Source organism: Chelonoidis abingdonii, chromosome 10 (assembly GCF_003597395.2).
Source record: "Chelonoidis abingdonii isolate Lonesome George chromosome 10, CheloAbing_2.0, whole genome shotgun sequence".
NCBI classification, from domain to species: Eukaryota; Metazoa; Chordata; order Testudines; family Testudinidae; genus Chelonoidis; species Chelonoidis abingdonii.
Window position 1 is genome coordinate 63,330,851 of NC_133778.1, and position 21,422 is coordinate 63,352,272.

The following is a 21,422-nucleotide window of genomic DNA, read 5'->3' on the forward strand; positions in this document are numbered from 1 at the left end:
GCGCCGCAAGCTCCGCGACTCACGCCTCCTGGCCGAGGCGCGACAAAAGCCCCGCGCCGCTGACTGCTAGTGGGAGAGCGGGCCTCCCGCTGCAGCGTTCACCAAGAAGCGGTAGCAGGAGCAGACCGACGCCGGGACGGGGTAAGTTTAAAAAAAAAAATTAAAAAAGGTGCCTAAGTGCGGGCCCTCAGGCGGGTCGATTCCCTGCAGATGCTTGAAAGGACGGAATACCGCATCCTCGTCCCTTCCCAAACCCACAGCCCAAATGTGGACGAGGTGCTCTGTGGGATAGCTGCCCACAATGCACCACTCACAACAGCGCTGCAACTGGTGCAAGTGTGGACACACTGCAGCGCTGGTCGCTGTCAGTGTGGACACACTGCAGCGCTGGCCGTACACAGCTGTACGAGCACAGCTGTAACTACCAGCGCTGCAAAACTGCCAGTGTAGCCATACCCTGAGTGTGGTTTCTTGTTCTCTGGCTTCAGCATGAAAGGATGTCCATTTTTTCAAATGCCTTATGCCTTCACTACAAATGAGAGAAAGTATAACAAGGAGATTCAGAGCGGTATTAGACACTGCAGAAACAATTCACAGAGATGTCCATTGCTTTAAACAACTATAAGTAGAGTAATTTGCCACCAGGCCTCTAATGACCTCCTTTAAAAGTAAAATCGGTTACAGTAGTCATGTCTTTTGTTTATTTTTGCTGCCTCCTTATCTGAACCACTTAAATGTCCATTGAGCAGGAGGAGAGTATTTTAGTGCATTTTGTGTTATTGATGTATCTGCACTATAGAGCACCACAGGGCTTGCAGGATCAAAGAATCATCAGCTAGTGAATGAATGTGCTGCATTTTGCTCATGTACTATAGAGCCCATGTACATGTTAAGTTGTAGTACTATTAATGCAAAAGAAGAAGAAAAATCTGGAGCTACAGAGCAATTTCAGGCTCAATTAAAATTAGAGACTAGTTGAATTCTAAACGTTAAGATGTGTTTGAAATCTGAGCCCAAACACAGATCTAAATTCTATTAACGGTCTCTATCGTTCTTATCATCCAGCCTGAAACTCCATATCAGAACACCCTCCTAATATTAGAGAGAACAGCACTTGTAGCCTGAACCCATCTTGATTAAAAGCACCCATCAGTAGAAACTCTTTGCACATCTATCTGTCTAATCTAATCTATCTACTTGATAAATACTGGTTGTTCCTTTGGAACTAATAGTGGATGGAACCTAACGAAATTCCCTTTATTTTCTCTGTGGTTAGGAGAAAGGCATCCATCCTTCCTACTCAGCAGGTGATTTGTCTTTGTCTAGTGACACTTCACCTCTGCCTTTTTCTCCTTCCTTGGTCCCCTTTTTAAAAAAGTTCTGTAGCCGGCTGGGGTATTTGCCTGAACCACTTCACTGTGCTATGTGGTGTGGATTCTGCTGGGAAAGGTTAAATCAGCTGTTCTGACTCACTGAGACAGGTCATTCGTTGTTCCAACTGGATGTTGATTTGGGAGGTATGAATGGTTCTCTAGGATGCGGAAAGAGTATTTTGGGGGACTGTAGGGATAGTCAAGACTAGGGAGAAGATTTGAGGTGATAAAGCCAAGCCCCAGAAAAAGGGGTCAAGTATAGACTTTACATATTGTGTTTGTCAAGCAGTGTGGGACATGTGTCTGCTTGTAGATTCTTCATAGAAATATAACCAGCTTTATTGCCTTTAATATATTCTTGGCTTTAAAAGAAAAAAAAAGTACAATAAGTCCTGATTCTGCAAGACCTATGTGCACTAAAGTTAATTGAATTCGATAAAGTTGTGTGTCAAGGACTTGCAGGATTGTGACCGTACATAAAGAAACATAAAAAACCAAAAACATAACAGTACAAAAGAGAGAGACACCAGGCAGAAGCCCTTCCTTCAAAGCTTGCAGAATATTTTTACTGTGCAAACAGAAAATTCTTGCCACTCTTTTTGAGGGTTGTTAATGTATTAAGCAACCTTGAAAGATCAGACTCTTCAGACGTCAATACAAAAACATTTCTAACTGGAATGTTTCATTCATCAAGAGTACTGTAGTTTAACCTTGTGACAATGTATTTGTCGTTATAAGTATCTGAACTGCACAGTAGATAAAAGGAAGGGATGCAGTTAAGACCTAGAAACCCAGAGGAGTTGAAAAAAAATTAGACAAGTTTTCTGGCATTCTCCTGACACTGTAGCAATGTATACAGTACATTTTTGCTACTATTACGGCTGACCAAGGTAACATCATTCTGTGTGCCCTTACAGGCCCTGTATATAACCATTTGCATACCAGGGACGTCATCAACCATGCTATTTTTATCTAGGAATTTTAATCCATTAACATTAGGAGTTCTTTCTGCCAGTGGATCATCTGTACTCGTCCATACAAGGGATGGAGACTAATATTTCAATCTTGTTTGGTGGATCAGACCCTTAACTCCCCTTATTTTTCTCTATATTTCTTCTCCCATCCCCTGCCTCAACACAAGAGCCTGGTACAATCTCAGTCTTTGTGCATCCTTGAATACAAGGAATGCTCCCAGGTGATATCATTTTCAGCATGAGCTTCTCTGTAGGGGACGGGGCCATAACCCAGGCCCCCTTCATGCCACCTAGCTCCACGAAGGAATGGATCGAGCACCCTGTGAAAGGGTGTCAGAGCATTTGCACTCCCCTGGGCTCCTGGGCCAAAATGCCTCTAGAAGGTCCTACTGGAGTGGGACAGCTCAGCACTGGCCCTACTGCAGACTGCAGTTTTAAGACATAACCAAGCCCTCAGCCTATTGTGCCATAAATGCATCCCTAAATGAAGCACTGTTTCTTTCAAATACGAAGAGAAATTCTACTTGGCCAGCTACAGCTCTTTTTCTTTCCCATGCTCTGCTGGTGCTGTAATCCTAATCATTGTGAATCTTTCAAAATGCAGTCTTGGTTGATGCAGATCCCTTAATTAATTAAACTCTGACAAACTTTAATTCTCTCCTTCACATGTTGGCAGGATTGATATAGAGAAGTCATCCTGCTGTCCTTAAAAGCATCATGAACAACAAATAAATGAGAACGTTCTCATCTCTGAAAAGGCTGTAGTTAGGTGACTCAATATGGATTTATGTGCCTGGTTGTTTGAAAATTTTGGTTATTGCTTCTAGAAAATAAAAAGAGAGAGGGGAACTCCTCATTCCAAGAGTCTAGCTTCTGCCTGGCATATGGTCACTTTTATTTTAAGTTTTATTTATAGAGTGGAATTCTACGCAGAATATCTAATCAGATAACTTACTGTAGGAAAGCTTCAGGCAGTTCTGATTGAAGTACTCAGTATTCACAAAAAGGGCTTTATTATGTCATGTGGCAGACCTTCAAGGTTTATGAGAGGAAGCTTTATGGACCACTCTTACCCCGTTCCTGGAAAAAACAAAAACTGTGGGTCAGAATATGTGGTCACTGAGTGGCTGGGATGTAATCTCCAGGAATCAGTCTGGAGGATGCAAAGTACTGTTGATTCTGGTTTTAGGCCCAGGGCTAGAGCTGCATGAGCAGGAAGGGCTGGAACTCTTATTTCGCCTCAATATTGAGGGGAAATTCCTGGCTCAGGTTGGTTCATAGCCATTCTTTTTTAGACCCAGGAGAGCAGCACTGCTGGGAATTATCGTCTCTCTCTGCAACCATTTTTGCAGTCCTGGGTTCCGGCAAAGCCTACTGGAAAATAGGGGCAGATATATATTTATATGTTACCCTTTTCCCACTCCACCCCAGCCTGCTTGTTCATCTCATCCACCTGTTTATATTTTATCTGTCCATCTTTGGGCAGGGAATGTCATTCATTGTATAATATCCAGCACAATGTTGCCCTGGCTTATTGTGGCCTTTAGACGCTACAGTAATACAGATGTTAAATAGTAATAATGTAAGAACTATACCCTCCCCAAAGACCAGGGAGAAACCTGATAAAAAGCAGATATTGATTGGTTTCTCCTGGATGTCATAGGCAGATAAGCATACTGGCTTAGCAGCATGGCAACAGCTAATGCTCTCACAGAGAGCTGACCTACTGCCAGTGTTACCCAGATAATATAGTTCAGCACAGTAGCAGGCTTAAAAATGACAATTGTAATTTTAAACTTTGCCGGAAGGCAATTCTGAATTTGTCCCTGGGGGGAAGCGTCTTCAGAGTTTTCAAAATTTTGGCTTGCCCATTTCTTCTGGCAGCCTGAGAAATAGCCACAATGAAGACATTTTTCCTTGCCTTCTATGGCTCACCAGAGGACGTGCAATGTATATATGTATATATGAGATAGTAGAAGCAGCGTTTTCTTGCAACTTTCTATTCAGGTTTCTTTTATTTCCCACATATCTTGGCTAGGTGCAATCCCTCCCAGCAAATACAAAATAGGTACCAAATGTGGGAAGAACTTGACTGTAATGTCTGTCTCTACTGTAGCAGAGTTCTTCATAACATCAGATACTCCTGTGCCTAGTACCACTGTCATCTGAACACTACAGAGATGGATATTAATAAATTAAAAAAATATCTAAGAGCTAAGATGGATAGACAGACTAATGCTTATTTGATACTGGGCTATATCTATACCTACGTACTGTGCTAGGTCACTTCTGTTGAGTGCCTTGTAGAAAATAGCCTATTAGAGACATCTTTCATCTGAAAGAGTGAACTCCAGTACAGGCAGCACAGCTGGTGATAAATTCTAAGGTCAAGTGAAATGTGAAGTATCTTTAAATATTGTTGTATGTTATGCTGATAGATCTGGGAGGGATACCTGTGTTATCAGTGGATAAAATACATGCACCATCATCACTCACAAGAGGAAGAGTGGCAGCTGCATATGTCATTGGGAGGCCACATCTTATTTATTATTGTATTGTAAGAGAACTTTGAGGTCCCACTCAGAGATTAGGACCCATTCAGAGACTACAAACCCAGGATGGACCATGATCATCTAGTCTGACTGCCTGTATAATACAAGCCATAGAACTTTCCCAAAATAATTCCTAGGGCAGAGCTTTTTGAAAAAAACATCCAATCTTGATTTAAAAATTGCCAGTAAAAGAGAATCCACCACGATGAATGGTAAGTTGTTCCAATAGTTAATTACTCTCACTGTTAAAAATTTACACCTTGTTTCTAGTTTGAATTTGTCTAGCTTCACCTTCCAGCTTTTGGATCATGTTATGCCTTTTGTTGCTAGATTGAAGAGCCCATTATTATGTACTTATTATCCATGTAGGCCCTTACAGACTGCAATCAAGTCATCCCTTAACCTTCTCTTTGTTAAGCTAAATAGATTGAGCTCCGAGAGTCCATCACTATAAGGCATGTTTTCTAATCCTATAAGCATTCTCATGGCTGTTTGGCGCTGGTGCTCAAGTGGTTCAAAGTCAGATTTCCAGGTCAGGTCTGGAGTGAGGGTCAGACTCCAAGTCAGAGCCAAAGTCAATGCCAGGAGTAGCAAGCAGAATCAGTCATGATAGCTCACTGGGGATCTACATACTTGTCTAAAAGTTGCCTGATATGCCTCTTAGGCTTATATGAGGACCAACTGGGAACCTCCAGGGTAGCTGCCAATTGCATCTTTTGAGTGGAACATTCCATAGTGTATGTCTGCTGTGTTTTGCAGGGAGCAGCCCACTTATAGATGATGCTAAGTGGTGGTGTGGTGATGTCTGTGGCCTGGTGGTTCTGTTGACCGAGGTTCATGTTCTGCTGATCCTTACAGTGGCTCCTTTCCAATTTTTCAACATCCTTCTTGAACTGTGGACACAGAACTGGATACACTGTTCCAGCAATCGTTACACCAATGCCAAATACAGCGGCAAAGTAACCACTCTCTTCCTTCTTGAGATTCCCCTGTTTATGCATCTAAGGATTGCATTAACCCTTTTGTCACACTGAGAGCTCATGTTCAGCTGATTATCCACCATACTCAAATCTTCAGAGTCACTGCTTCCCAGGACAGAGTCCCCCATCCTGTAAGTATGGCCAACATTCTAGTTCCTAGATGTATACGTTTACATTTATTCTTATTAAATCACATATTGATTGCTTGCTTTCATCTTACCAAGCAATCCAGAGTGCTCTGAATCAGTGACCTGTCCTCTTCATTAATTACCACTTCCCCTATCTTTGTGTTGTCTGTAAAGTTCTCAGTAGTAATTTTATGTTCTCCTCCAGGTCACTGATAAAAATGTTAAATAGTAGAGGGCCAAGACCTGATCTTTGCAGGACCCCACGAGAAACACACCCGCTCAATGATGACTTCTCATTTACAATTACATTTTGAGACCCATCAGGTAGCCAGCTTTTACTACATTTAATGTGTGCTGTGTTTTTTATATCATTCTAGTTTTTTTGATCAAAATGTTGTGTGGTACCAAGTCAAATGCCTTACAGAAATCTAAGTTTATTACACCAACACTATTAACTAAACTCAAAAATCTCATCTCAGTGCTCAGTGGTTTGAGCATTGGCCTACTAAACCCAGGATTGTGAGTTCAATTCTTGAGGGGGCCATTTAGGGAACTGGGGTAAAAATCTGTCTGGAGATTGGTCCTGCTTTGATTAGCAGGTTGGACTAGATGACCTCCTGAGGTCATTTCTAACCCTAATCATCTATGAAAAGAGACATCAGGTTAGTTTGACAGGATCTATTTTGATTAGCATTTATTGTATTACCCTCCTTTAATTCTTTGAGTCCCTGGCAACTGCTCTTGCTCAGTCTCTCTAGGTGTCCTAGCTATCGCCTAACTGGTCCCCTTCAATTCACCTACACTTAGACCAGTCCAGCTGCTCCATTATCATGGCTGGGATTGATGTCAGACTGACAGGCCTATCATTTACCCAGGTCATCCCATTTACCCTTTTTAAATATTGGCACAACTTTAGCTTTCTTCCCGTCTTCTGGAACTTGCCCAGTGTTCCAAAACTTGTTGAAAATCAACATTAATGGTCCAGTGAGTTTCTCAGCCAGCTCTTTCAAAACCCTTTGATGCAAGTTGTCTGGGCCTCCCGATTTAAAAATGTATTAGGCACTGTACAAATAAAATGGGCCCTTCCTCAACAGCTGGCTATCCAAGTATAAGATGAGAGACAACAAATGAATATAACAAAGAGACAAAGGGAGCACAAGGTAAGAGTGAGAGCCTCAAATTTATAGATTTAGATTTTTAAAAACAAAATTGTTCAGCTTAGAACATTTACAGTTCTAGAGCCTTAAAAGTCCACTTGTCCTGATGGTGGAATGTGTCTTTGCTTTACAGGAATTCAATGTGATTCAATGGAATATATCCTGAAGGACAAGTTGTCTCATGCAAGATGGGAGAAGTTTTAAGATGCAGGCATCCACAGAACTTTTTTTGTTGTTTTTAGATCTGATTTATTAAATGATAAAACTTCATGTCTATCTGCTTCATGTATCTGGAAATGTAGCATGTTTGCTAGGATCCTTGTGCTCTGATCTCTTTCTAGATTGTGTGGATGTTCTTTTAAGAATTGCCACTGAGGTCTGGCAGCCAAAGAGGTTAATTCTTACAGTTCATTTTGTGGCTTCTTGGATGTTGAAAGGACAGGGGAAAATAGACATGGAAGCTCTGTTTGTTTTTTATTCCTTTCAGCTCCTGTTGTAAATACCTGGATATCCAGTCTACAGAGTTTCAGCATGGAATAAAGAAATCTCTCCTTTTCAGCAGACATACCAGGTGGATGGAAAGACTGAGTATGCAAATGGTAAATGTAGTGCATCACCTAATCTTGTCACGTAATCATTCATCCCAGGAGAAATACAAAGAACTTAAGTCTGTTTTCTCTGTTTTGCCCTGGATTTTTCACATCCTAGACAAGACAAAAACATAATCTCTCAACTCATCATTTCCTTCTAGAATGGACTTTAATAGATATCAACTTGAGCATGATTTGAAATGATTAAAACAAATAAAGCACAGAAACAGTGCTATCTCCTTCACCAGGCATGATCTACACAAGCAGTTCAGGTGAGAGACTGAAGTGAGGCTTGCATTGCTATAGATTAATGGGATATACTTGAATAGGTAAAGGGATTAAGAATGGAAATTCACAAAGGAGGGAGTGTAAGAAAATATACAGTGCATAATACAATGTGGCATTAATGTTTCTGCCACTGAATGGCTCTGAGTGCATGAATTACCTAGATAGGAAAACAAAATCCTCCATGTATTGTTGCACTTAGTATCTCTCTTGGGCCTTTATTACACTAGAAAATATTAATCAGAATCCTGGAAGTATACAGACATAAGTAAATCCCTAAAGACTTATTTATGTTGTTCTGGTGGATGGTACTGTCCTCAGTAAATGGAGGGTGAGAAGGGAAAGAGAGACTGAGTGAAATACTGGATGGCTATTCAGTATGCCTATCTGTTCCTTTATATGCCAAGACGACAATTGTTAGGAATTACTGTGCATGGCTGAATTGGTAACTGTCAGAAGGACGTGGATATTCAGGCATGTGACCAGTGTAGGAAGCAGTGCTTAACACTGATCACTTAGGGTATGTCTACACTACAGGATTATTCCGATTTTACATAAACCGGTTTTGTAAAACAGATTGTATAAAGTCGAGTGCACGCGGCCACACAACCACAAATAAGTCCGCGTGGCGTCCATGACCGAGGCTAGCGTCATTCTGGAGCATTGCATTGTCGGGACATCTTAACGACTCCATAATCCGCAGTTCCCTGCCATTGGAACTGGTTGAGATCCAATGCAGGATGGCAAAAACAGTTCGGCGGGTGATCTGGTAATGTCGTCATCATTCCTCCGTCCGTGAACCATGCGGACAGACCACTCATTTCCGCGCCCTTTCTCCCTGGCTTGCCTTTAAGACACTGCCTGGCAGATGACATAGCATAGCAACCATGGGAGCCTTGTTTTGCCTTTGTCACAGCACCGTATGTGTACTCGAGCCGCTGACAGAGGCGGGTTACTGGCAGTTGACTATATCCAAAAACAGAACAGCATTCATTTGCCTCTTGCAAGGCGCTATGCAGAGATGTTACAGTCGCTTCTACCGTCTGTCCGCTGCCATTGTAAATTGTGCACAGTACAGACGTTACCATCCCGTCCCGTGCTACCATCTGCTGACCAAAGTGCTGCGTGCGTTGCTCCTGGACTGACCTCGTGAGGTTGGCCAGGTGGCGCAATAGACAAATGGGAATGTAACCCAGGTCATTCCCTCTTTATGTTTTTATCTAAAAATACGAGTCAGTCTCCTCCTAGATATGGAGCATGTGTAGCGAGAAGGACCGCTCAGTGACCTCAGCAGAACCAGAAGAGCACAGCGCTTCATGTCAGATCCTGCAGAAATGATGAGCGCATGCCATTCTAGGTTCCCTGCAACAACCCACTGTTGCTTCCCTTCTCCGCGCAACTCCTCCGGGCTACCGTTCAGTATGCCCTCCATTGTGTAGAAGTAATAAAGAAGCAGAATAAGAAACACTGAGTTGTAGTAGATAAAATGAGGGGGAGGCACCCCAGTCTGCTAGGATGAGTCCAGGCAGGACATTACGGTGTGGGGAGGGCGAGTCCCAGCATCCCGTGGCTAATAGTCCAGCAGTACGAACTTTCTTAGACATTAAAGGGTGGGGGCCTCGTGATCTATGTGAGGACGTGTTACAGCCATTCTGTATCATCTGCCGGGAATAACTGGATCATCCTAATTTTACCGCAGGGCCCCCGGCAGCCCTACCTGAGGCCACCAGGAGCACTCAGCGGATGAGATATGAGCAGGCTATCAACATTTTGTACTGTACCGTCTTGCCACCGGGGAAGGAACGGAAGGAGAGAAGCTTGCTGTCAGTGCCGCAGCACCCGTCACCCTCACCAGCACTGCAGTGAGATCAGGGTGACATGAAAACAGTCAAGAATTAATTTCTCTTCCCTTTCTTTCACGCGGGGGAGGGGTAATTACGAGATATAGCCCTGTATATAAGCACCTTCCGCACAATGTGTTTGCCCTACAGGCACTGGGACTCAGCGAAGAATGCAAATTCTTTTTGGAAGACTGCCGGGGACTGTGAATAGCTGGAGTCCTCAGTCCCCCCCCTCCCTCGTCATGAGCCATATCCCAGTTGGTTTTGTGCTTTCGTTACGGTCTTCCACAAGCACTGTTGATGGTGGACTCTGTGTCATCGCGCTCGGGCAGATTTTCATTCAATGTGGGTCATATTCGCTTCTGTAACGGAGCTGCTGATAGAACAGATTTCGTCTCCCATAGCAGCGATCCAGATCATAGATATCTCTCGTCATGCGCTCCTATGCTGCTGAGCTCTTTTTGGATTGGATGTTATCGCACACTGTGTGATTCGAGCTCCCACGCTGGCACAACAGTAATGAACATTCCAGAATCTCCAGGCGCGCTCCTATTACCACTGGTCAGTGTCACATTTGCTTCAAGTTACTCTCCAGTAGCAGTGGTCACATGGTGCACTGTACGACAGATACTGCCGTGAGAGCCAAACCGGCATCGATTAACAATCTCTGCCTTTCTCGGCCTCCCTACCACTAATCCAGCATGAACTACCGAGTTCTAGTGCTACCCTCTTCATCGGGAGTAACAGAAACCGGTTTAAAGACCCTTTATATCGATATTAAGGGGCCCGTTGTGTGGGATTGGGTGTCTGCGGCGTTAAGATCGTTTAACGCTGCTAAATTCGGTTTAAACGCGTTGTTGTGACCAGGCCCTATATCAGCTAGTCTGTTGTGTGTGGATACATGGAGCTTGGGAAAACAAGACAAAGTTAGTTTTCAGCACAGAGCTGAAGCAATTAACACACATGTTCAAGATCCACTGCTAAACCCAAAATAGTACTGCATTAGAACTATACACATTTGTATAGTAACCTCGAGTAATCCTGATCTCACCTAAGTTCAAGCTGGTTAGAAGATCACTAACATAGTGACCATGCTGTGTTTCTGATGCAGATACCTAAACAACTAACACTTGTCTCACTTGCCATTATACCATTTCCCGACTGTAGCATTGTAGGCTGAATATCTGGAAGTGCAGACCACTAGTTTTCAATATTTTTTCATTTGTGACCCCTACCAAACTTCAGATGGAGGCACGGAGCCCTGAAATCTTAGACATAGTCTGTGACCCCCAGAGGCCTCAACCATGGGTAAAATCACTGGTCTAGACAATGTCCAAGATAGCTTTGGTAATCTGCCTTGGAGTGACCAATGCTAGGTTAGAAGACGACCTGAAAACCGTTTATGAATCTCAAGCAATTCTTATACAATATATCATGGGGAAATGTCCTCATCCTCACTTGGTATTCATAATGTCATGCCCTGATGCATGTGAAGACTAATAGTCCTAGTAACTTTATCCTAGCACAACTGAAGATACTATACTGTGTAAAAGTGTTTGTGTTGTACTCAAAGTACTATAGCGGGATCTTTTCAGATGGATATAGGCAAAACGCCACATTTATTAGTAATACAGGTATTACATTAATTACTCTATCATAGCATATGATATATTACAGTCAGCATTCACACACACACAACACAACCACAAACACACTCCAACTTGCTGTTGTTACCACTAGTTGCTCCCCTTAACTGCACTGCCAGGTGAGTTAGATGGGGTAGGGTGGAGCCGGGCTCTGCCTGATCCGGATCATGCCCGATGGTGACACCCAAGAGAGCCAGGGCCTTCTCAAGACACCTCATTTATAGCAGCTTCCCTTGATGCAAATCCAGACCAGATTCAAAATCTGGTTGTCCGTGGTCTGTGTCGCTTGGTCTTGTGCGCTTTTTTCTGGTGATTCCACCTGGCTGCTAAACAGAGGCGTTTTCTAAAGAAGGTGCTTGCTTCTAATCCCTGAGGTCGTCATATGTCTGCTCTACTGTTCTTAGGCCCACTTGACAAGTTTATTGTCTTTGCTCTGCCCCATTCCCCTCTTAACTGTTGATGCTGTCTGGAGGTGGGTTCTTCCAAGCCCACTCATTCACACCCTCATCAGTCATATGGACGCAATTGATTCAGAGTGGGGGGGACGGAGATTCTATCTACTTCTACAAAAGGGCACGTCGTTCTTCACTTTACCTATAATTCTTAGGGCGATAACTTGATACAAAAGTTTCTACCAATTTTCTAATACAAAGTTGTATGAGAGAGGCACAATGCCAAGTCATATGAAATACAAAATCAAACAGTGAACAGAAGTTACAATGCAGGCAAGTGTAGTGAATGGTGAACAGAACTTACATTAATAAAGTGAACAATTAAAAACAATTTTATTTATCAGTTCTACATTTAATCTTACTGTGCTTCAGTTCAGACATGGGATGACCCATGGTATCCAGCACACGAACCTGTGTTTTTCTCCAAACTCTAAAACATGCTTTGCTTTCAGCTATTCTGAGCCCTTGGGATTTTTGCGCACATTCTAGGTTATTTCTCAGTTCCTTACTAGAACAGTCTAATTTACTGTGATCAAGATAGGATGTTTTGTGTTGCCTGCAGATATATATTAGCACACTTCACAAGTTTTAGCTTTAGATGTCTAAACAATTATAGTAGTTATCACTGGTACAAAGGACACATCCTGACCTACCACAGTATAAAAATATTGAACACATTACCAAGCAGTTATACCATAAATGTCCATGCTAATTTGTTAATAGAGCCCTGCCTTGAGGCATATATGATTTCACAATGCTGACAAGACAAATTACAGGATTACACACAGGTAAGTAAGGGAATACAAAGACCATAAAGGAGGAGCTTAATTTAGGAAAGAGCCTTGACAAAAATGAGTTTGAAGGAGTATCTTAAATGGATATTAAGGAGGAGAAAGATCCCATGGCAGAAAAGTAGTGTGAGATTGTTCTAACTGTAGGGTAGAAGAGTGACATGAAAGAAAGCACAAAAGCAAGTGTAAGAGAAAGACAGGGGATTAAATGAGCTGTAAGCAGAGAGGACTGAGGGGAGCACAGTGTGTGAGAAGGGGAGCACAAGAAAATGAGAACAGAGCTGTAGTTAAAGAAAATATTTCATAGGTCCTTGAAGGGGAGGGCAGAGGGCATGATATAAAAAAACAGTGAAGGATTACAGAAAGTAGTTGATGTGGCTGAAGGGAAGGGAAAGAGAGGTGACTTTTGTAGTAGTATTTTCCACAGACTGTATTGGAAAGAAATGAGAAATGGGGGATCCTGAAAAAAGGATATTAGGTAAACTTTTCAAACGCGCCTAAGTATTTTAATCACTTTTGAAAATGGAACTTAGGCACGTGTGAAAAGTATGCCCTGTTCGCATACATTGATTGAACTAGTTTACTAAATGTATTTAGTTTATAAGCATATTGCACAATCAAGTTGGCAATTTCTCCTGTAGGCTCCTTCCAAAATCCCAGCCTAAATTCTTAGTATGCTCATACTTACTGCAGCATACTGTGCAGAAATGCATTTTTATGTCAAATGACGTGTGAAATCAGTCTTCACATTGCTTGTACTGTGCACTACAAACTTTTTTTCCAATTGCATAATGAAACACAGTTTAACATTTTTGTGTGGCACAGGACAGGTCATGTTTTTTCCTCTCAGTCTTAGCAGCAGACATAGGCACATGACTCCAAACAGTCCGGTTCATAATACCAGTGGCTCAACAATGCTGTGAATTGTTTGACTTAACAAAGAATCTCTGGCCTGTGTGTGTGCTGGCAGCTATATCTGATTGGCTAGGTGAAAGGCAGTGGATTGATAGGTTCAGATGTTCTCTGATTATTTCTCATCTGGAAACAGACCTTGCTTATGCCAGCATACATCTGTAGAAGTTGTTTTCAGCTGTATAACAGAATCAGGCGCTTTGAATCCAATCTTTACAAAAATGAATTCCAATTAAAACAAAAACAAAACAAAAATACCCTAGAAAACTTTCCAGGTTTTGTGCTGTAACTACACTGAAGCCATCTGTTGCTTTCAGAAATTCACTTATTGTTAGTATATGCTGAGCTATTACCAGTTCCTACTGGGATAGGAAGAAAGTTTAATTTTTCTTTTTTTTGGCATTGGAAGAGGGTTATAATACCTGTCTTTTGGCTTTAAGCTTATGTGATGAGTCACTGCTGGTGGTCATTTTAGTTGTGTCTTGAAAAGGACATAGGCATAATACAGATTAAAAGAAAAGCAATATTACATAGTAGCTATTCTGGTCTCTAAGTCTCCAGTCAATAGATATTTCTTGCCTATTATACTCATAGGCAATGTCACTTTACAAGTACTTTGTCCTTTGAAAGCACAGTAGTTTATTTTGAGTTAATGAGTTGGTGGAAGTCTAAGTCGAAACTGTACAGCATGATTAGAGAAGACGTTCTTCAGAAAACCATCAGTTATTCACAGCATACTCACACCTTGGGAAATGAAGAAAAATGGACTAATTCTATAGGAAGCTAGTGTACATTGTCAACAGGAACAAAGAGGGGAAGGAAGACATAACAACCTACATCTGTAAAAATGCATGCGCTTGTGCCTACTGTGCTACAACGACTATAGCACTACACAGAAATCATTTGCAACATACACTTGAAAGAAGGCTTTGAGAACAATTATAAATTCTATGGGCTAGATGTCAGACAATATTACTTAAAAGACCTGAAAATTTATATAATTCTGTATACTAAAAAGCAGCAATGAGAACTTTGATAATATCACAGTACAATAACTTACAGTGGAGTGGGGGAAGAAAAATTCTTCCATTCAGAACCCATAGGCTATATCACTGTAAAGATGCATGACATGCTTTTTCACAACACTGAACAGAAAGGGAATAAAAAAAAAAGAGTTTTATGACTCCTTCAGTAACTTGCTACCAGTCTTTTTAAAGCTTTGAACTAAGGCTGTTGATTAATCGCAGTTAACTCACGTGATTAACTCAAAAATATTGTGTTTTAAAGAATTAATTGCGATTAATCAGTTTTAATTGCACTGTTAAACAATAGAATACCAATTGAAATGTATTAAATATTTTGGATGTTTTTCTTTATTTTCATATATATTGTCTTCTGTTTTGTAATTGAAGTCAAAGTGTATATTATTTTAATACAAATATTTGCAATGTAAAAATGAAAAATGAATAGTATTTTTCAGTTCATCTCATACAAGTACTGTAGTGCAATCTCTTTGTTGTTAAAATGCACCTTACAAATGTAGATTTTTTTTTGTATTACAAAACTGCACTCAGAACCAAAACAATGTAAAACTTTAGAGCCTACAAGTCCACTCAGTCCTGCTTCTTGTTCAGCCAGTTGCTAAGACAAACAAGTTTGTTTACATTTATAGTCGATACTGCTGTTTTCATATTTACAGTGTCACCAGAAAGTGAGAACAGGTATTTGCATGGCACTTTTGTAGCTGGTATTGCAAGATATGCTGATGATTCTTGTTAAAAAAAAAAAGTGTTAATTAAATTTGTGACTGACCTCCCTGGGGAGAATTGTATGTCCCCATCCCTGTTTTACTTGCATTCTGCCATATATTTTATGTTATAACAGTCTTTGATGATGACCTAGCGCATGTTGTCCATTTTAAGAACACTTTCACTGCAGATTTGATAAAACGCAAAGAAAGTACCAATGTGGGATTTCTAAAGATAGCTACAGCAGTTGACCCAAGGTTTAAGAGTCTGAAGTGCCTTCCAAAATCTGATTGGGACGAGGTGTGGAGCACGGTTTCAGAAGTCACATCTTAAAAGAGAAACTACAGAACCTGAACCACCAAAAAAGAAAATCAACCTTCTGCTGGTGGCATCTGACTCAGATAATGAAAATGAACATGCATCAGTTTGCACTGCTTTGGATTTTTATCGGGTAGAATCCATCATCAGCATGGATGCACATCCCCTGGAATGGTGCAGAAGGGACATATGAACCTTTAGCACATTTGGCATGTAAATATCTTGCAGTGCCAGCTACAACAGTGCCATGCCAATGCCTGTCTCACTTTCAGGTGATATTGTAAACAAGAAGCAGACAGCATTATCTCCTGCAAATATAAACAAACGTATTTGTCTGAGTGATTGGCTGAATAAGAAGTAGGACAGAGTGGACTTGCAGGTTCTAAAATTTGACATTGTTTTATTTTTAATGCTTTTTTGGTACATTATTCTACATTTGTAAGTTCAACTTTCATGATAAAGAGATTGTACTACAGTACTTGTATTAGGTGAATTAAAAATACTATTTCTTTTTGTTTTTTTACAGTGCAAATACTTGTAATCAAATATAAATATAAAGTGAGCAATGTACATTTTGTATTCTGTGTTGTAATTGAAACCAATATATTTGAAAATGTAGAAAACATCCAAAAATATTTAAATAAATGGTATTCTATTATTAACAGTGCGATTAATCGCACAATTATTCACGATTAATTTTTTTAATTGCTTGACAGTCTTACTTTGAATAGATTTATGCACTCTTCAAAGACAGTTGGTGGCAGTACAGTATGTCAGAGCAACACTGTAAGTTAGCAAGCCTATACAACTGATTACTAGAAAACTACAGTCCAAAACCCTTTATCAGACAGTTTTTCAACTCTTGCATACGAGGACTGATCCTGAAAATGGGTGAGCACCCTCAGCTTCCATTGAAGTCAATGCTACTTGAGAGTGCTTAGCACCTGTCATGGTTTTATGCTGCTATCCAATCACGAGAGTATCTGAATGCCTTCTGTGGAAATTAGATAGCAATCCTGAAGTCCTAGTGGACTTCACAGAGTCATGGGAACTTCTCCATTTTCAGGGTCAAAAGTCTTCTTGGGTTAGGATTTGTGTTTTTGATTGTATGTTTTTGTTTATTTACTTTTGTTTGAGGTTAATTTGTTTCAAAGTTTTGGTTGTTAAAGTTGTTTCTTCTTGGCTGGGATTTGTGGGGTAGACCGGTTGTCAGAATTGGAGTTAAGAGGTAGCAGGGTGTCACTGTTTGAGTATCATTCTTATGACGAAAAGGCATTTTTGTTGTTGAAAAGGAAGGTTTTGCCATATTTCTAAAGATGGCAAGATTTTACATTCACCTGATCTGCTTTGAAAGTTTGTTCCTTAGTTGGAACCCCTTAACTGAGAATGCTTTATCTCTAGTTCTCATTTGCTTTCTCTTGACAGTGCTCCCAGTTCTAATAATTACAAGCAACATCTAAACACCACACAGGGCTTGACCCATTAATTATTTTGAAGATTAGTTAGGCTAAGATTTGAAAAACTAGGGTGTTTATTGAAATGTAGTAGGTCTTCTTTGTCTTTCTTCTTTCTCTTCTCCACCTGTGCTGCCACTCGTCTTCTTTCCCACTCAGCCAGGTTCCACTCTGTTACTCTTCCTCTGTCCACCCATTCTTTTTCTGATCTCACCAGTGCCACTCAGAGGGGGGGTCCAAGCAGGACATTTGGCCTGGGCCTCAAGCTCAAAAGAGGCCTCAAATTTAGACACTTGTTAATTTTTTGGCATTTGATAAGTTTTGCAACTTGGTTTCGTGTGCGTCCGTATCAGACCAAAATGTGATACACTCTCTCAGCTTAGAGCTGCAAATTTAAGCAAATAAGAGATGCAATTTGGTAAAAGACAATTTTTTTAACTTACTTTGTTTTCATGTATCATCATTTTTTATTTTTATTATGGCTAGGGGCCTCGAAAACTGGAAGTGGCCTGGGCCTCTCTGGACCTCTGAAAGGGCCTGGCTATCACCAACTTCTTTTCTCTGACCCACCTCCTTTCCCCTAGCCACAGAAAGTTTATTTGACGGAGGACACTCAACAAGAGCCCTTCATTCCAGTGGCCACTCCTTGTTAAAGATTACAAAAGTCTCCATCTGGTCCTGGAAATTATGAGCCAAACACTGTGGCTGTGGTCTTGAGCAGGACCCATGCCCTGCTTGGTGATGAAAAAGCAATCAAGGAAGTACTGCACCAATTGTTTAAGATTAATAAAGACTCCCAAAGGGAGGGCAAGGGCCAGTTTCCTTCAAACAAGACGATGATAATCTCTTGTTTGATAAAGATAATTTCCTAAAATAGCCAACTCCCACCCCTTTTGTTTCCAACTGTATTTTTCTACTGCAGGAAAAGTAAACAATTGCGTTTGCTGAAGCCAATGAAGTTGTCAGCAGTGTCAGGTTAGCACAGGACTGAAGGAGACAGGTTGATTAGCTGCAGCAGGAGACCTGGAGGGGCTAAGGATGTTTGAGGGAAGATGGCATATTGCTACGCCACGCCTGGAGCCTTTGGGCCAGATTTTGTCCTCATGAATGTTTCCAGCTCCCACTAACTTCAGTAGAAGCAATGCATGTGTCTGACAGGGCAGACTTTGGACTGAAGAATGTAGGTACAACGATGAGGGCAACTACTAATGAAAAGCTTATGTTTCACCATTGCGTTGCCTTGCTTTGTGTTTGTGGCTGTGCAACTCACCGTACTAAATTATGATACTTATGGTGTGTTTAGATGACCCTGACAATCATGGTCTGCTGGAGAGACTAGAATATTAACGGTTAAAATGGTGCATCTTAATTTCAAATTTATAACAATTTGCTTTCTGTGGCACCTGCCATTCAGTGATGTCAAAGTGCCTTTAGAGCATTAGTGAATTAAGCCAAGGACTGTAGTGTATAAGACTTTCATATAAGAAAAGATTGAAAAGCATAGGATGGTTCAATTTAGAAAGGAAATGAGAATGATAAATAATGAATGGTATAGAGATGGTAAATCAAGAGCTCATATGTATCCTCTCTCACAATACAGGAACAAGGGGATAACCAATGAATTTGAAAGGCAGTAAATTTGAAACCAACAAAAAGAAAAAATATTTAACCATTGCATAATTAACCAGTGGAAATCACAGCCGCAAATATTAACAAGGTCCATTATTTCCTAGAAGGAATTAGGTGTATGTCATGGGGCAAGTACACCCCATCATCCTTTGGGGTTGGGGGGAAGAGGGCATAGCTCTGCGGTTGAGTCTAAATGACCACTCTTAGCCTCAGGTTAGTATGGGCTAATGGCCAGAGTCAATAAAGCAGCTCTCCCTTGCAGGGCTATGCTGCCTAATGGCAGGAATCAACATGGAAGCCCCCCCCGTGGTAGGGCCACGTGGCTCAGTGGCCGGAGTCGATACGACGGCCCACCCTCGCAGGAAGTGGATTTGCCACTAGGTCAGTGAGGAGCCATCTAAAACATGATGCCTTTGTCTGGTTCCACAACCGGACCAATGTCTAGCTGCGCTGGCTTATTTCCTGATTTCTAGCGTCGATGTCCACAAGTCTTTTGGATCTCTAGGGTTGTCGGCCTGTGGAGCTCCTGACAGCTCTATCCCTTTTGTTCTTCCACGGGTGGCTGGGTATCCACCTGGGTCTCAGCGTGTTTGGGCTCCATGCTTTGCAGCTCCTGGGAGGGAGCCTGCAATGTGTGTCCTTTCTCCTCAGCAGTGAGTCCTGACTGAGCTGGGCTGCTCCCTTTTATACTGAGGCTCTAGTTCAAGCATGCACAGCAGTGGCAAGGGGGCATGGCTTCCTCTGCCCTCAATATGGGGTTAACCATTTCTTCTCCACTTTGGGGCAAGTACACCTTGTTACAATATGTCACACTATCTAGAGTTGCTGACAACCATGAGTGCCTACCTCAGGGCAGATTGTCAAACAAGGCAGACACTCCAAACTGGTGATGTGTCCTATAATTAGATTTCATCAACTCAGTAATAAATGTCAACTCCTGGATCACTATAACAGTCTTACTCTGGAGTCACAAACAGTCCCTTTAGACCTTCCAATCTATCTTGCCACCGAGACAAACTGCACTTAGTGATAAATGGTCACTTGCACCAAAAATCACACCACATTCAGGTTGCTTCCAGTCCCAAGAGACCAGTCACTTACCCCAATCAATTGGTACCCTAGATCTTACACTAATGAGTTACCATATAAATCCAAATCCTAAGAGTCATCTGTCAATACAAAGTGTCTTTCAGGGCAGATCCAGACGACAGTCCCTGGGGATCTCTGGCTTCAGTTTAGTGTCTCTGGCCCTTCAGAGTTCAAACAGGCAAAAAGATGGAAAAAATTACTGTGGCTTTGTTTTATTTCTTTAATTCAGCTTCCAAGCCGATGGGATGAACTTCCTTGCCTGTAGCATGTCCCAGGTGCGATAGGGCCATTAACCAATCCTTTGCATTGTGATGATCCTTGATGACCCATCTGATTTTGATAGTCCTTCTGGGTGGGCAGGGGCAATGATTTCCATGCCCAAGTTCAGAGCAAACATTTTCAGTTATAAAGCAAAACTTACATATTTTCTTATGACATGGAATACAGACATTGCAATGAATGCAGCAACTTAAAAACATGTCATAGTCTAAACACTGAACACATTCTTAAAAGACTAATACCTAGTCTGAGCAAAACAAACATACAGGTGAACTGGTCTGGGTTCCAGCTATGAATTTGTTAGTTCTTAATTGTGGTATAACTAGGAATTAAGTTGGGAAATAAATATTTGATAATGGGTTCTTCAGTCTAGAACAGAAAAAGGTATAACATGATCCAGTGGAAGTTGAAGCTAGACAAATTCAGACTGAAAATAAGGTGTAAATTTACAACAATGAGAGTAATTAATGTAACTATTTACCAAGGGTTGTGGTGGGTTCTCCATCACAGGCAATTTTAAAATCAAGATAGGATGTTTTTCTAAAAGATCTGTCCTAGGCATTTTTTCAGGGGAACTCTATGGTCTATTTATATAGGAGGTCAGACTAGATGATCACAATGGTCCCTTCTGGCCTTGGAATCTATGGAAAAAGTGTTTATCTATAATGATACTCCTGGGGCAATTCTGCGCCACTGCACGAGTCCAGAATTCATGTGCCGCACAGAATTTCTTCCCCACAGTTTCACCCAGCACTAACTTGCAAAGAAACAGGCAAGCCTTCTTAACTGGCCTTCTGGCTCTTGATTGGTCAGTAAGTCCTCCTGGCCCTTTTAGGCCAGTGGTGAACTGTTTTGTTGATAATCTGGTCTAAATGACTTTTCCTTAACCAGGGGTGTCAGGGCCCTGAATCCTCCACCAGGTGGCAGAGATAGACCCCAGCACAATGATACATACCATCCTTCCATACCAATGTGATATATGCCATCATGTGCCAGAAATGCCCCTCTGCCATATACATTGGCCAAACCAGACAGTCTCTTTGCAAAAGAATAAATGGACACAAATCTAACATCAGGAATCATAACATTCAAAAACCAGTGGGAGAACACTTCAACCTCTCTACCCACTCAGTGACAGACTTGAAGGTGGCAGTTTTGCAACAAAAAAACTTCAAAAACAGACTCCAAAGAGAGACTGCTGAACTGGAATTCATATACAAATTA